Raw genomic sequence first — 13,826 nt, 5'->3', positions numbered from 1 at the left:
AGCGAATCCACAGGAAAATTCCAGATGGAGAAATTAGAAGAATCTGCTGGGTGTCTGGACTCCCTCATCCCGGACCTCCCGACCTCCAAGCGCGAGGGTCCGGACATCAAACGAGGCAGACCTATAACTGGGGCAGCTCCAGAGCAGGAAGGCAGTTGTATCCTGGAGTCGAGAGACACCTTGAAGAACTCATCCTTGACGGACTGCTGGCGCAGCCCTGCCTTGTGAACCATCGATCCTGCCTGCTGGCGCTGCCGCGGCCTTCTGCAACCTACACCTTCGTCGGGACCTGCTGGCGCTGCCGCGGCCCATCCTTGTGAACCATCGTTGCTGCCTGCTGGCGCTGCCGCGGCCCTCTGCAACCTACACCTTCGTCGGGACCTGCTGGCGCTGCCGCGGCCCATCCTTCTGAACCATCGTCGGGACCTGCTGGCGCTGCCGCGGCCCATCCTTGTGAACCATCTCTCCTGCCTGCTGGCACTGCCGCGGCCCTTCTTAAGTGAGACTTGTCATCCTAGCCGGCTGGCGCTGCCGCGGCCCGACCTTCCAGAACTCCGAGCTCGAGGATTGTGAGCTACCCATCTTGCCACCCCGTACCAGACCGGTACCAAGACTGTCCCGCTACCCTTTTCCCCTCAGAGACTAGAATTGAGAGGACCCTCGTGTCCCGACCTCACTGTACCGTTGATACCTCTGCTTTAAGAATAATATATAAAGAGTGTTGACCTCATCCTTGTGTGGTGTCCATCTGTGGGGGGGAAGTTACTTGTCTGTACGATCGCTGGAGACGGCCCTCACCGGAGGCCTCTCCCCCTGTCCTCGGCCGACCCTCCAGGTCCCCGTCTAACATTGGTGGCCAGCGGCGGGATCCGAACCAACGCGTAATCGTACAGAGAGTAACTCACCCCACGACTCAACCACAATGACAACCAAAGAGAGCGAATCCACAGGAAAATTCCAGATGGAGAAATTAGAAGAATGCAACCACAGAGAACTGAAACAATTTTGCATGGAACTAGGCATTGCTACCACAGGACTGAGCACGAAAGAGGACTTCAAACACGCCCTGGAATCTTGGGCGGAGACGGGTACGACCGTACCCCAAAACCAAAACACCGAGACGCCAGAAACAAGCACCACTCCGGCAGAAGGAAGGAGATCGGGTCTCTCCCCGGAGGAGATCCGAGAACGAGAGAAAAGCAGACTCCATGAATTAGAGTTGGCACGAGTTCGGTTGGACGGAGAACTGAAATTGGCCGAACAGAAGATAACATTGGAACACTTGCGGCTCCGAGAGGAGTGGGAAGAAAAGCAAAAACAGAGAGAGTTAGAAGAGAAAAAACTGGCCTACGAACATGAGCGCAACCTAGCCGAAATAGAGCTTCGGAAACAAAATAAAGACCTCGGGGTGCCCGAGCGCCCGAACACTCCGGGCCCTGCAGACCCTAAAGTCCACATCCCCAAGGATGTCGTCCGAGAATATTATAAGAATGACGATATCCAGCAGTGGTTCAAGGCCTACGAAATAGGCCTCCCACCGGATTTCTCGAAGTGACTGGGGAGCCGGGTTATGGGGGAGGTTCGTCAACGAAGGGCGCGACGCCCTGCTGCAACTACCGGACCATCAGATGACGTCTTACGACCACATGAAGGCAGCCCTCCTCACTCGATACGGACTCACACCCGAGATGTACCGCCAGCGGTTCCGCGACTGCAAACGGATCCCGGGTACAACTTGGGTAGAATACGTGAACTTTTTCAGCAGAGCATTCGAGGGGTGGATCAAGGGCAGCCAGGTAATCACCTACGAGCAACTCTTTAACCTCATTGTGTGGGAGCACCTCTCCAACAATTGCTTCGTCGAGCTCAGGCAGCACCTCCTCGACAGCAAACTGACTGAACCTCGGCAGCTCGCCGCCGAAGCTGACCGGTGGGAGAGCACTCGAGTTTCCCGAAGTGGGCCCAGCGAGCCGAACAGAACCAACCAAGGTCCCCATCGCCCCCGAGGAGGAGGAGGCCAGGGACGGGGCCGAGACGCCGCCCCGGTGGCTCCCGCCAGCAACACCCCGCCCCCGGCCGGCAGGGGAAACCCCCCGATGCGTCCGGGGTTCCGAGCCAATGTTACTTGCCACCGGTGCCAGCGGAACGGTCACTATGCCAACGACCCTAATTGCCCGAAGAACCAGAATCCTATACCTCGCCAGGTCGCTGCCGCCGCCCTGGGAGAAGAGCAAGCCCCAGAGGACTATGAAGAATACGAACAGGAACAGCCCGAGTGGGAACCAGCCGCCATGTTCCTGGTCTGCCTAGGGGAAAGAGACATGATTCCGCGGGCTCCCCTACCCGCCAATACGAGAAAATACAGCCAGTGGGTAAACATAAATGGGCGTAAGGCCGAAGCCCTACGCGACACCGGGGCCAGTGTGACGGCGGTCCGCTGTCATCTGGTAGCCCCGGAGCAGATCCTGCCAAACGTCCTTTGCCCCGTCCGATCAGCCGACAACTCAGAAAGCCTGTGTCGGATGGCCTGCGTCCCCTTAGAGTGGGGAGGAGTGTCCGGAATGCTGAAGGTGACTGTCCACGATGATGCCCCAGTGGACTGCCTCCTGGGGAACTACCTCGAAAGTTCCCCCTGGGCAGCCGTCGAAAGAAGAGAGCACCTGGGGATGTTGGGCCTCCCTGAATGGGCCTGCATAACGACCCGGTCCATGGCCGCCCGCGCCATCCCCAGTCCCGAAGAACCCAAATGGCCAGAGCCCCCTCCCCCGATCGTCCCGGAGGGAGACGCCCTAAGTGCCAATCGCCCAGAAAAAAACAGAGAAGAGCCCGTGCAACTCCAGGACCTTCCAGAACTGGCTCAGTGGCGACAGGAAGGTGGTCCCACCCAAGAACAATTCCGACAAGAACAGAAGACCTGTCCCTCCCTCGAGGGACTCAGGCAGCAAGCCCTCGCCCAGAGCGCAGGAGACACCGCAGGGGCGCACTGGATCTATTGGGACAATGACCTGCTCTACAGCGAGCAAAGAATTGCGGAGCTGGGGGCCAGTCGGGTGCTGGTGGTGCCCCTCCGCTTCCAAAACTTCCTTTTGAACTTAGCGCACGATGTCCCTCTTGCTGGGCACTTGGGACAAGACAAAACTTACAACCGCCTGGTAACACACTTTTACTGGCCCAAAATGCGAAATGATGTCTCCAACCACTGCCGGGCCTGCCCCACCTGCCAGGCCAGCGGGAAGAGCGGCCGAAAGATTAAAGCACCCTTGCAACCCTTTCCCGTCGTCACCACCCCGTTCGAACGGGTGGGAATAGACATTGTGGGGCCCCTAGACCCCCGAACGGCCCATGGGCAACGGTTCATCCTAGTCCTGGTGGACCACGCCACCCGGTACCCCGAGGCCATTCCTCTTCGAACTGTGACAGCACCTGTGGTAGGCCGAGCCCTGATGGGGATCTTCTCTCGAGTGGGCTTCCCCCGGGAGGTCGTCAGCGACAGGGGCACGAACTTTATCTCAAAATACATGAGGTCTCTCTGGCAACAGTGTGGAGTCACCTACCGCTTCACGACCCCTTATCACCCACAAGGAAACGGACTGGTCGAGCGGTTTAACCGTACCCTCAAGGGAAGGATCATGGGCCTGGAAGAACCCCTACGTCGCCAATGGGACGTGCTGCTCCCGTGCCTCCTCTTCGCCTATCGAGAAGTCCCCCAGAAATCCCTCAGCTTCAGCCCATTCGAACTCCTGTACGGACACCCCGTCCGGGGCCCCCTCAGCCTCGTCAAGGAAGAATGGGAGATGGCCCCTCAGAAGACCCCTCCGGACGTGTACAAGTATCTCCTGACCCTCCGCAACCAGACCCGGCGATTCAGGGAACTCGCCAAAGCCAACCTTGAGGCCAGTCAGGAGGACATGAAGAAATGGTACGATCAACATACCTCCTCCATCGAGTTCAAACCAGGCCAGCAAGTATGGGTGATGTCTCCAGTCGAACCTTGTGCCCTTCAAGACAAGTGGACAGGACCCTTCAAAGTGATAGAGCGCAAGGGTCCTGTCACCTACCTAATAGACATGGAGTCCCCCCGGAACCCGCTCCGAGTCCTCCACGCAAACAGACTCAAACCCCACTTCGTACGCTCGGAGCTCAGCCTACTAATGGCAACAGATAGTGGGACAGAAGAAGACTCCGAGCCCCTCCCGGACCTACTGAGGACCCGTGAAAAAGATGGTTCCGTGGACGGGGTCAGACTCTCCGAGGCCTTGTCCCCGGAACAACACCAAGACTGCCGGGCTCTCCTGCTGCAATTTTCAGATCTGTTCTCCCTCACCCCAGGGGTCACCCCCTGGTGCCTTCATGACGTGGACACTGGGGATAGTCCGCCTATTCGACACAGGGCGTACCGAGTACCAGATAGGGTGCGCACCTGCATCCAGGACGAAGTCTCCAAAATGCTGGCGCTAGGAGTGATCGAGCCCTCCGACAGCCCCTGGGCCAGCCCAGTCGTACTGGTCCCCAAGGCTGCCGCCCCGGGCGTCGCCCCCGAGCTCCGGTTCTGTGTAGACTATCGGGGCCTGAACGCTGTTACCAGAACCGTCGCTCACCCCATCCCCCGGGCGGATGAGCTGATTGACCGCATGGGGGCCGCCCGCTACCTGAGCATCTTCGACCTAACAGCGGGCTACTGGCAGATCGGCCTCACCCCTAGAGCCCAAGAGCGATCCGCCTTCTCCACCCCGGATGGCCACTACCACTTCAACGTGATGCCATTCGGCATGGAAAACGCCCCAGCTACTTTCCAACGACTCGTGAACCAGGTATTGGCGGGCCTCGAAGAATTCAGCGCCGCCTACCTGGACGACATTGCTGTATACAGTTGCCACTGGGCAGACCACCTTCACCACCTCCGGGAGGTCCTGCACGCCCTCCGGCAGGCCGGGCTCACCATCAAAGCCAGCAAATGCCAGATTGGCCAAGGGTCCGTGACTAAGCATGGGCGGAAAATCCGTTACGCTCGCGGATTTTGCGGATTTTCGGGAAATTCGCAATCCGCGAGATTTGCGAATTTCCCACAAAATCCGCAAATTCGCACGCAGCGGAGTTTTTTTGCGGCACGCGGCGTTGGTGATACAATTTTTGCGGCGCGCGGCGTTTATCATCGTTTGCCGAGTTGTTTTTCTCGATATTTTGCGAGTGCTGCGCCATTTTGGATCTTGCTGTGTGATCCCGCGGGAATTTGGCGAGCGCGATTACGTCATCGCGGCTTGCCAACTTGCACAGCGAGAGTTTGTCAACGCGAGTACGGCGAGATCACGTCTCGCTGTACTTCGCAATTGCGAGATTTGAGATGCGGCGAGCAGCAACAATCTCGCACAAGCGAAAATATAAAATTTGCAATTCTGCACAAGAAATCCACCAGCAAGCAGCATAAACCTTCTTGAAATGATGATTTTTATCTGAATAACTCCTTAGGTTGACATTTGCCTGCACTTTTTTAGCGAGGAGTCCATTTTGGGGAGGGGGGGAGGGGGGTGGGAGGAAGGAAGTGCCCCACAGTCTTTAACTTCCTGTTCCTGTCCAGCAGGCTCCTCCCAGTGCTTTGTCCATCTCCTGGTCACTTTTCATTTGGATCTGGAGCTGGAAGGATTACTTTTTGTGGATGCTGCTGGATATTTGGATTTGAGGCCTTTTTGACTTTCTTTGGATCACTGTTGGATTAGAAATTTTACAAGTAAGTTTGTTTGGGGCATTACAGTTGCTGCAACTAAAATTTTGAAATTTTCGATTTTTGGGCTGTTTTGGGGCCTTTTGCCCAGGGGTACTCAGTGGTGGGTGGACTGAGTCTTTCTGTGGGTTGTCTTGAACTTAAACATCATGGAGGGCATGGATGGATTGGGATTGTGCTGATTTTTCAGTGATTTTCGTTTTTTGGGGCTGTACTTGTGGCCTTTTCACCAGGGGTATTTGAGTCTAGCATGGGCCTAGTCTTTCTGTGGGGTGTCTTGAACTTAAACATCATGGAGGGCATGGATGGAATGGGATTGTGCTGATTTTTCAGTGATTTTCGTTTTTTGGGGCTGTACTTGTGGCCTTTTCACCAGGGGTATTTGAGTCTAGCATGGGCCTAGTCTTTCTGTGGGGTGTCTTGAACTTAAACATCATGGAGGGCATGGATGGAATGGGATTGTGCTGATTTTTCAGTGATTTTCGTTTTTTGGGACTGTACTTGTGGCCTTTTCACCAGGGATATTTGAGTCTAGCATGGGCCTAGTCTTTCTGTGGGGTGTCTTGAACTTAAACATCATGGAGGGCATGGATGGAATGGGATTGTGCTGATTTTGCAGTGTTTTTCGATTTTTGGGGGTGTTCATGGGGAGGGACAGGCCATGTGGCTGGGGGCCATTTTGAGTGCTGCTACAGGCCCTCGCCATGTTCTGGGAGGCAAGTGGCCATTTTGAATGCAGGCTTTGTTGTTAGGCCTGCAACCATTTTGCCTACTTTTCAACCTTTATGCCCAGGGGTAGTGAGTCTTGCATGGGCCTAGTCTTTCTGGGGGTTGTCTTGAATTTAAACATCATGGAGGGCATGGATGGATTGGGATTGTGCTGATTTTTCAGTGATTTTCGTTTTTTGGGGCTGTACTTGTGGCCTTTTCACCAGGGGTATTTGAGTGTAGCATGGGCCTAGTCTTTCTGTGGGGTGTCTTGAACTTAAACATCATGGAGGGCATGGATGGAATGGGATTGTGCTGATTTTTCAGTGATTTTCGTTTTTTGGGGCTGTACTTGTGGCCTTTTCACCAGGGGTATTTGAGTCTAGCATGGGCCTAGTCTTTCTGTGGGCTGTCTTGAACCTAAACATCATTGAGGGCATGGATGGAATGGGATTGTGCTGATTTGTCAGTGATTTTTGTTTTTTGGGGCTGTACTTGTGGCCTTTTCACCAGGGGTATTTGAGTCTAGCATGGGCCTAGTCTTTCTGTGGGTTGTCTTGAACTTAAACATCATGGAGGGCATGGATGGAATGGGATTGTGCTGATTTTGCAGTGTTTTTCGATTTTTGAGGGTGTTCATGGGGAGGGACAGGCCATGTGGCTGGGGGCCATTTTGAGTGCTGCTACAGGCCCTGGCCATGTGCTGGGAGGCAAGTGGAAATCAACAACAGTTATACAAAGTTCCCCACAGGGGGTTAACTAAAGTAACTCAATAGAACCTCTCTCTCAAGGAGTGTAACATAGCAGGGAATGTGATAATCCCTTTGCGGAATTAAGGATGCCTCACACAAGTCAAAGGTTGGATGACTGTTGTCATCCCACCCGATGATTGTCCAGTGTCATCATTGGCTTCCTGCTCCTGCGGCAGGCTGGCGATGCAATGCCCGTCGGGCAGCACAAGGTGCTGCACTTTAGCGGAGGTCTTTTATTCCTTTGCCAATGGGTGCATGTGTGTGAGGGACCTAGGAAGAAAGTGCAATGGTGAGCGTGAGTGAGGTTTAAAAAAGGTCAGTAGAGTCTATTAGGGAAAACTTTAATGGCATGGCTCACTGCCTTATTAAAATTCGTGAAAAATGAGGGGTATTGAGGCGTGACGGTTAGGGTAATCAAGCCTCATTCAACCCTCAGTCCAGGTATGGTCGACATGTTTCATGCCTCTAAGGCAATTCATCAGGACCAAAATGCTCATCAAATTGCTAGTGGATTCCCCAATAATTGAAGGAATCGGATATACGACCTGTATTGTGTCGCGGGATCAACCCTTCATTGAGGCCCTCCCTGGGACTAGGAAAGGAGACAAAAGAAGGGTACAGTCAATAGTATGTTTGTTACTAAAGATGTTGTTGCATGTGACAATAGCATGCTAGTAATTATGGGTTGCAAGGGGTCACAACCCCTGTAAAGTGATAACACTCGTGTCAGGGAGGGTTAAAAAGGAGTGTGGGGCGAATGGGAGTGAACTATGTCCTGCAAAAACGCCATTGGTGATCAGCAATTGGCATGCATTGTATTTAATCACATATATATGGCGTGCCACACCATGCTAAATAACACGTGTGTGTCATGCAGGCATCGGTAGGTGTGTGCATACATACCAACAAATTGAACTGTAAAGAAGTACCATTAAAACACACTGATTATTTACAACTTAGGCATAGCTAGCACTCATATAGTGAAAACTTTCGTGGTGAATTAACCCGGGTAAGTAGTAAACATGAAGATTGTAGCGGACACGAAGATCTTACCCACAGTCCCTGGTCGGTAATCCCACAGGCTGACCTGGTGGGGCCAGAGCTACGTGAAAGTCACCTGAAAAGAAAGCAAGTTCACCGCTTGTCATGGAGTTAGTGAGCGGTAGAGCTTACCATTATTTAGGGTTCCAACCGGTGTAAAGCCATGGCGATCATGAAATCGATGCCTGGGGTGAGTTTCGCGTAAGATCAACGCGCCTTACCTTACTTGCTTCTGGCATCAGGCATGTAATCACCTACCCCGCCCACATCGGTGCAACCGCAGGACAGCCGGTACAATCATTATGCGACCCAGCCGCTAAACATAGCGGGTTGCGCGGGCGCCGTGAGGGGCGTGTCCAGCGAGTGTTGCTAGGAAACGCGGCGCAGTGGGACATGGAAAGAGAGGATTACCACGCGTGAATGAGCTGGTAAAGGCGGGCGCCATCTTGGAACGGGTTTAGGGCATAGGTGAAGCAATGCTAGAGTTAATGCCAGGTTGGATAAGAATAGTGAAGTCCGGGAATGTATTATCTGGCCAGCATAGTCCAGGGCACAGCATCATTCAGGCCAAATTCATCAGTATGTAGGCGAAGTACCCATCTTTGTTCCATTTTAAAGAGGGCCTGTTGATTTATTGAGGGATGGCATTCCAGGATAGTCCATTGCATGTTTTCAGCCAAGTGATTTCGTTCTCTGCAGTGGTCATATAGTCTTGTGTGGGTCTTTTGACATCGGATATTGCTATTATGCTCCATGATGCGTTGTTTCACAGGGCGCATCGTCATCCCAATGTAGATCATCTTGCAGGGGCTTATGAGTACATAAATACATCTTGAGCTATTGCAATTAGTGTGTCTGTTGATGTTCCAAGTAAAGTCCCTGGGCAGTTCTATAGTTTTGCCCTGGATTGTTTGGGGGCAGACTACACAGGATCCACAGCGGTAGTGTCCAATGACCGGTGGAAGGTCCCATAAGGTATTAACCGGGCGGGTACTTGATTTTTTAGGGCGAGTGTGAATCAGGGTGTCTTTGGCCATGTGGCTGGGGGCCATTTTGAGTGCTGCTACAGGCCCTGGCCATGTGCTGGGAGGCAAGTGGCCATTTTGAATGCAGGCTTTGTTGTTAGGCCTGCAACCATTTTGCCTACTTTTCAACCTTTATGCCCAGGGGTAGTGAGTCTTGCATGGGCCTAGTCTTTCTGTGGGGTGTCTTGAACTTAAACATCATGGAGGGCATGGATGGAATGGGATTGTGCTGATTTTTCAGTGATTTTCGTTTTTTGGGGCTGTACTTGTGGCCTTTTCACCAGGGGTATTTGAGTCTAGCATGGGCCTAGTCTTTCTGTGGGCTGTCTTGCACTTAAACATCATGGAGGGCATGGATGGAATGGGATTGTGCTGATTTTTCAGTGATTTTCGTTTTTTGGGGCTGTACTTGTGGGCCTTTTCACCAGGGGTATTTGAGTCTAGCATGGGCCTAGTCTTTCTGTGGGCTGTCTTGAACTTAAACATCATGGAGGGCATGGATGGAATGGGATTGTGCTGATTTTTCAGTGATTTTCGTTTTTTGGGGCTGTACTTGTGGCCTTTTCACCAGGGGTATTTGAGTCTAGCATGGGCCTAGTCTTTCTGTGGGGTGTCTTGAACTTAAACATCATGGAGGGCATGGATGGAATGGGATTGTGCTGATTTTTCTGGGGTTTTTTTTGATTTTTTTGGGGTGTATAACTGAACTGATGTTCCTCTGTCTTCCATTGTTTTTAGGTGCACAAGACTCAAGAGAACCACCAGTGCCAGGAAGAAGTCCTGCAGCGGTGTGTGTGTGCAGCATAACGTCACGCGACGTCACGTCTGGCCTCAGACAACTCTACAATTCGTGCAACTGCGGCATGCTGTCTGACCTGCTCTGAAGAAGATGGCCCCAAAAAAGGTGTCCGTAGCTCCTCTAGCAAGAAAGTTGCTAGTAAGGAGCAGAAGAAGCAAGTTACCAAGGAGGCTGGTGTGCCAACCGCCATGTTTTTTGGGAGCAAAAAAAAAAGTACGCCTGCAGCAGCAGGATCTGCTGGGGACCAAGCTGGGAGCAGCACCCCCGCTCCATTGGGTTCAGTGCCTCCACCACCACGCCAACTTAAGTCAAAGCCCTTGAGTGCTTCAGAGGCAGTCAGTGTGCTTCTCCAATCATCATCGACCAGTGATGTTGGCTCATCGCAAGAAAGTAGCAGCAATGTCCCTGAATCAACACAGCTTGTTGTAAGTCATCTGACAAGTGTTGAACAACCACAGCCGCAACAACAACACCATGTGCAAGTACAAGCCCAAGTACATGTGGAAGGAGAGGCAGCGCAAGGAGATGCGCAAGCAGAGGTGCATGGAGGGTCACAAGTGCCCACAATAGTTGTTCCTCCCGACGTAGGGGCACATCAGGAAATCGACAATCAAGGCGAGGTATCATTTGAGGAAGCCACTCCTCCTGATGATCATTCATTGTCTTCCACACCCCTAGCAAGGAAGAGATCAAGGGTGAGGTCTACATCTTCTTCAAGCACACCTCCTTCTGATGATCGGGATGAAGATTGGGAACCACCAAGGCTGTCTGAGAGTGAGGCACAACATGATCTGACAAAGATACCTAAGCATAAAAGGAAGGTCGTCGAAAAACTCATACCTATGGAGTGTGATGAGGCTCAACAAGAAGTGACGCATACTGCTGCTGATGAAGCCCTTCACGACGACGATCCAGTCACCATAAAGGTCACTGCAGGCCCAGCGGGCATGCAGCAAAGAGACATTTTGACCCTATCCCGAGAAGCTGCTGAGCGTGATGATGATGTCGACGAGGAGGCAATGGAAGAAACACCACAATCATTGGCGTTAACTAGTACACCAACACCTACCGCTTCCATATTTCTTCCTCGCAAGAAGGGACCTCCATCCACCTCGACCTCAATTCGTGGTGGTGAAAGTGCAAAACGTACTGAAGTTCGGCAATCCACATCCTCCACTTCATCTGGCATTAGCAGCAGGACCACCACCACCAGTATCGCCGCCTCCTCTGGCCCCCAAAGACATTTCAAGTCTCCAGTTTGGGACTTCTTTAGTGTTTGCCCAAAAATGGAAAACGTAGCCATTTGTACCATTTGTAAGCTTCGAGTTAGTCGTGGTAAGTTTGGTACCAACTATGGTACCGGAGGCCAGAGAGGTCATCTTAGGAGAGCGCACCCTGTCCAATGGTTTCCGCACCTAGAGGCGGTCAAGGAAGCCGGAATTGCACGTAATGAAAACGTTGATTTTTCATCTGATGATGACGAGGAGGAAGAAGACGATTCAAACACTTCACTTACACCCAGTACCCCTGGCAGCAGCACACCCCATGTGAGGCACACTAAGAGTGTGGGAGAGAGTGAAACATCAATGCGGAAAAGTTAATCAGCGAGCGTAACTGGGTCGAAGATATCATTATCATCCCGTAAATCCTTGGTCCAGGGCAACATTAAAAAGATGTTGTTTACAGAAGCGCAATATGAACGCAACCACCCACTGACGCGTCTGTATAACACTAAGCTGGCTAAAATGCTAGCTCTGGACCTTCTCCCTTTTTCTTTTGTAGAAGGGGTTGGTTTTCTAGAATTAGTGGCAGAGCTCTGCCCTAAATGGAAGGTTCCTAGCCGGTTCTATTTTGCCCGAGTTGCGGTTCCAGCACTACATGAAGATGTTCTGAAGGTGATTGGGGCAGCTTTGCAGAAGAGTGCTGTTCACACTATACATCTGACAACAGACATGTGGACCAGTGGCGCAGGCGCTGATTACATGTGCATCACTGCACACTGGGTCTCTTTTTCAGGGGCTAAAGCAAAGCTAAACACAGGTGTTGACACAGACATTGTTTTTAAAGCTGCTCGGAAACATGCAACACTAGCCATGTTTGGTTTGGAGAAACGTCACACAGCAGAAAACATTTTGGATGTCTTTAACACAAAGGTCCTTAACTGGCTGTCCCCACTAAAACGCCAGGTTGGTTATGTTTCCACGGACAATGGCGCCAATATAGTTAAGGCCATGAGGAAGGGTGACTATTTCAGAGTGCCGTGTTTGGCGCACTGTATAAACCTGGTTGTCCAAAAATTCTTGGGTAATAAAGGCAGTGCAGCGTACAGAGTATTGGACACCTGCCGAAAAATGTGCAACCATTTCAGCCATTCTTTTAAGGCCCGGAAGCAGCTGAGGAGCCTGCTATATCAACGTTAAATGCCAGTGAAAGCACTCATCCAGGAGGTGGTAACATGTTGGAACTCAACCTTCTACATGCTTGAGCGTCTGTATGAGCAGTATACGGTACTCGATCAATATTTCTTGACAGAGGGTACAGAGGACCTGAGGATGGGTGCGGCGCAATGGAACATAGTTCAAAGCCTGACACGCATGCTTCGTCCTTTTGAGTTCTTCACGCGTGCAGTCAGCAAGGAGGACTGTAATTTGGGAAAAGCTATCCCATTGTTGTACATGCTGGAGGACCAACTGAAGGAGGTGTGTTCTGTGTTTGAAAAAGATGTAAAAAACCAAGACTCTTTTGTTCTGGCTGAGAAATTATTAGAGCTCCTACAAGGTGATGAACGTCTTAAAACGATCCACTCAGAAGAGCATTACATTTGTGCTACTATTCTGGATCCACGCTACAAAAAGGCGCTGGCAGGCCAAGCATTCTTTCCTTTTGATGATGAACATGTTCCAAAGTACAAACATTGGCCAGCCTTGTCAGCCAAGAGGTTTGAAAGAGAACGGCTGAAAATTGAAGGAAATGGCAGTACATCAGCAGGCCATCCCCAGTCAAAACAATCCACTTCTGCACCTGTGGCTGTGGCACAAGTGACCTCTCAGCCGTTAAAGACACCGGCAACCGGATCATCTGCACCAGACACAACAGAAACATTGGAGGCTGAAGAGGATTGGCTAGCTCTGCGTGGGTTTGGTTCTCAAAAGGTCAGAGGCACAGCAAGAGCTAAGCAAAGTGGAGGAACCTTGGATGAGGACCTTGAGTCGATGGTGAAGGACTATCTGAATGACTCAACAGAGGTCTATGTTAATTCTGACCCATTGGCGTATTGGCATGGGAAAAAAGAATTGTGGCCACAGCTCACCAACCTGGCTTTAAACTACTTGTCTTGCCCACTCGCAAGCGTGTCTTCTGAACGTGTTTTCAGTGCTGCTGGTGGCATTGTAACTCCCAAACGGAGCCGCCTCTCGCCCAAAAATGTGGAGAGGTTAACAATGATCAAGATGAATCAGCACCTCATACCACCAGATTTCAGAGTACGAGAAATCGCGCTGGGTGAAGACGAGGTGGCCAGCAACATAGATGAGGGAATTTCTACTCTGTCAGGTGACACTGAGCTCACCCTGCCTGAATTCGCAGAGTATGATGACGAAGCCTTATTCTCATTCCTGGACCGTGATACTGAGCCCTGAAAATGAGAGAACGAATCAATAACTTTCTTTTTCGTCCTTATTCACTTTTATTCCTGTGTGTCTGTCTTTCTTTGTTGTGCACAGTTAATATATTTCAAACTTTAATCAGATAATCACAAAAACAAGCCCATCAGCAGAACTGTC

This window comes from Lissotriton vulgaris, chromosome 3_1, assembly GCF_964263255.1.
Source record: "Lissotriton vulgaris chromosome 3_1, aLisVul1.2, whole genome shotgun sequence".
Classification (NCBI taxonomy): domain Eukaryota; kingdom Metazoa; phylum Chordata; class Amphibia; order Caudata; family Salamandridae; genus Lissotriton; species Lissotriton vulgaris.
Note: the sequence above shows the minus strand (reverse complement) of the source record.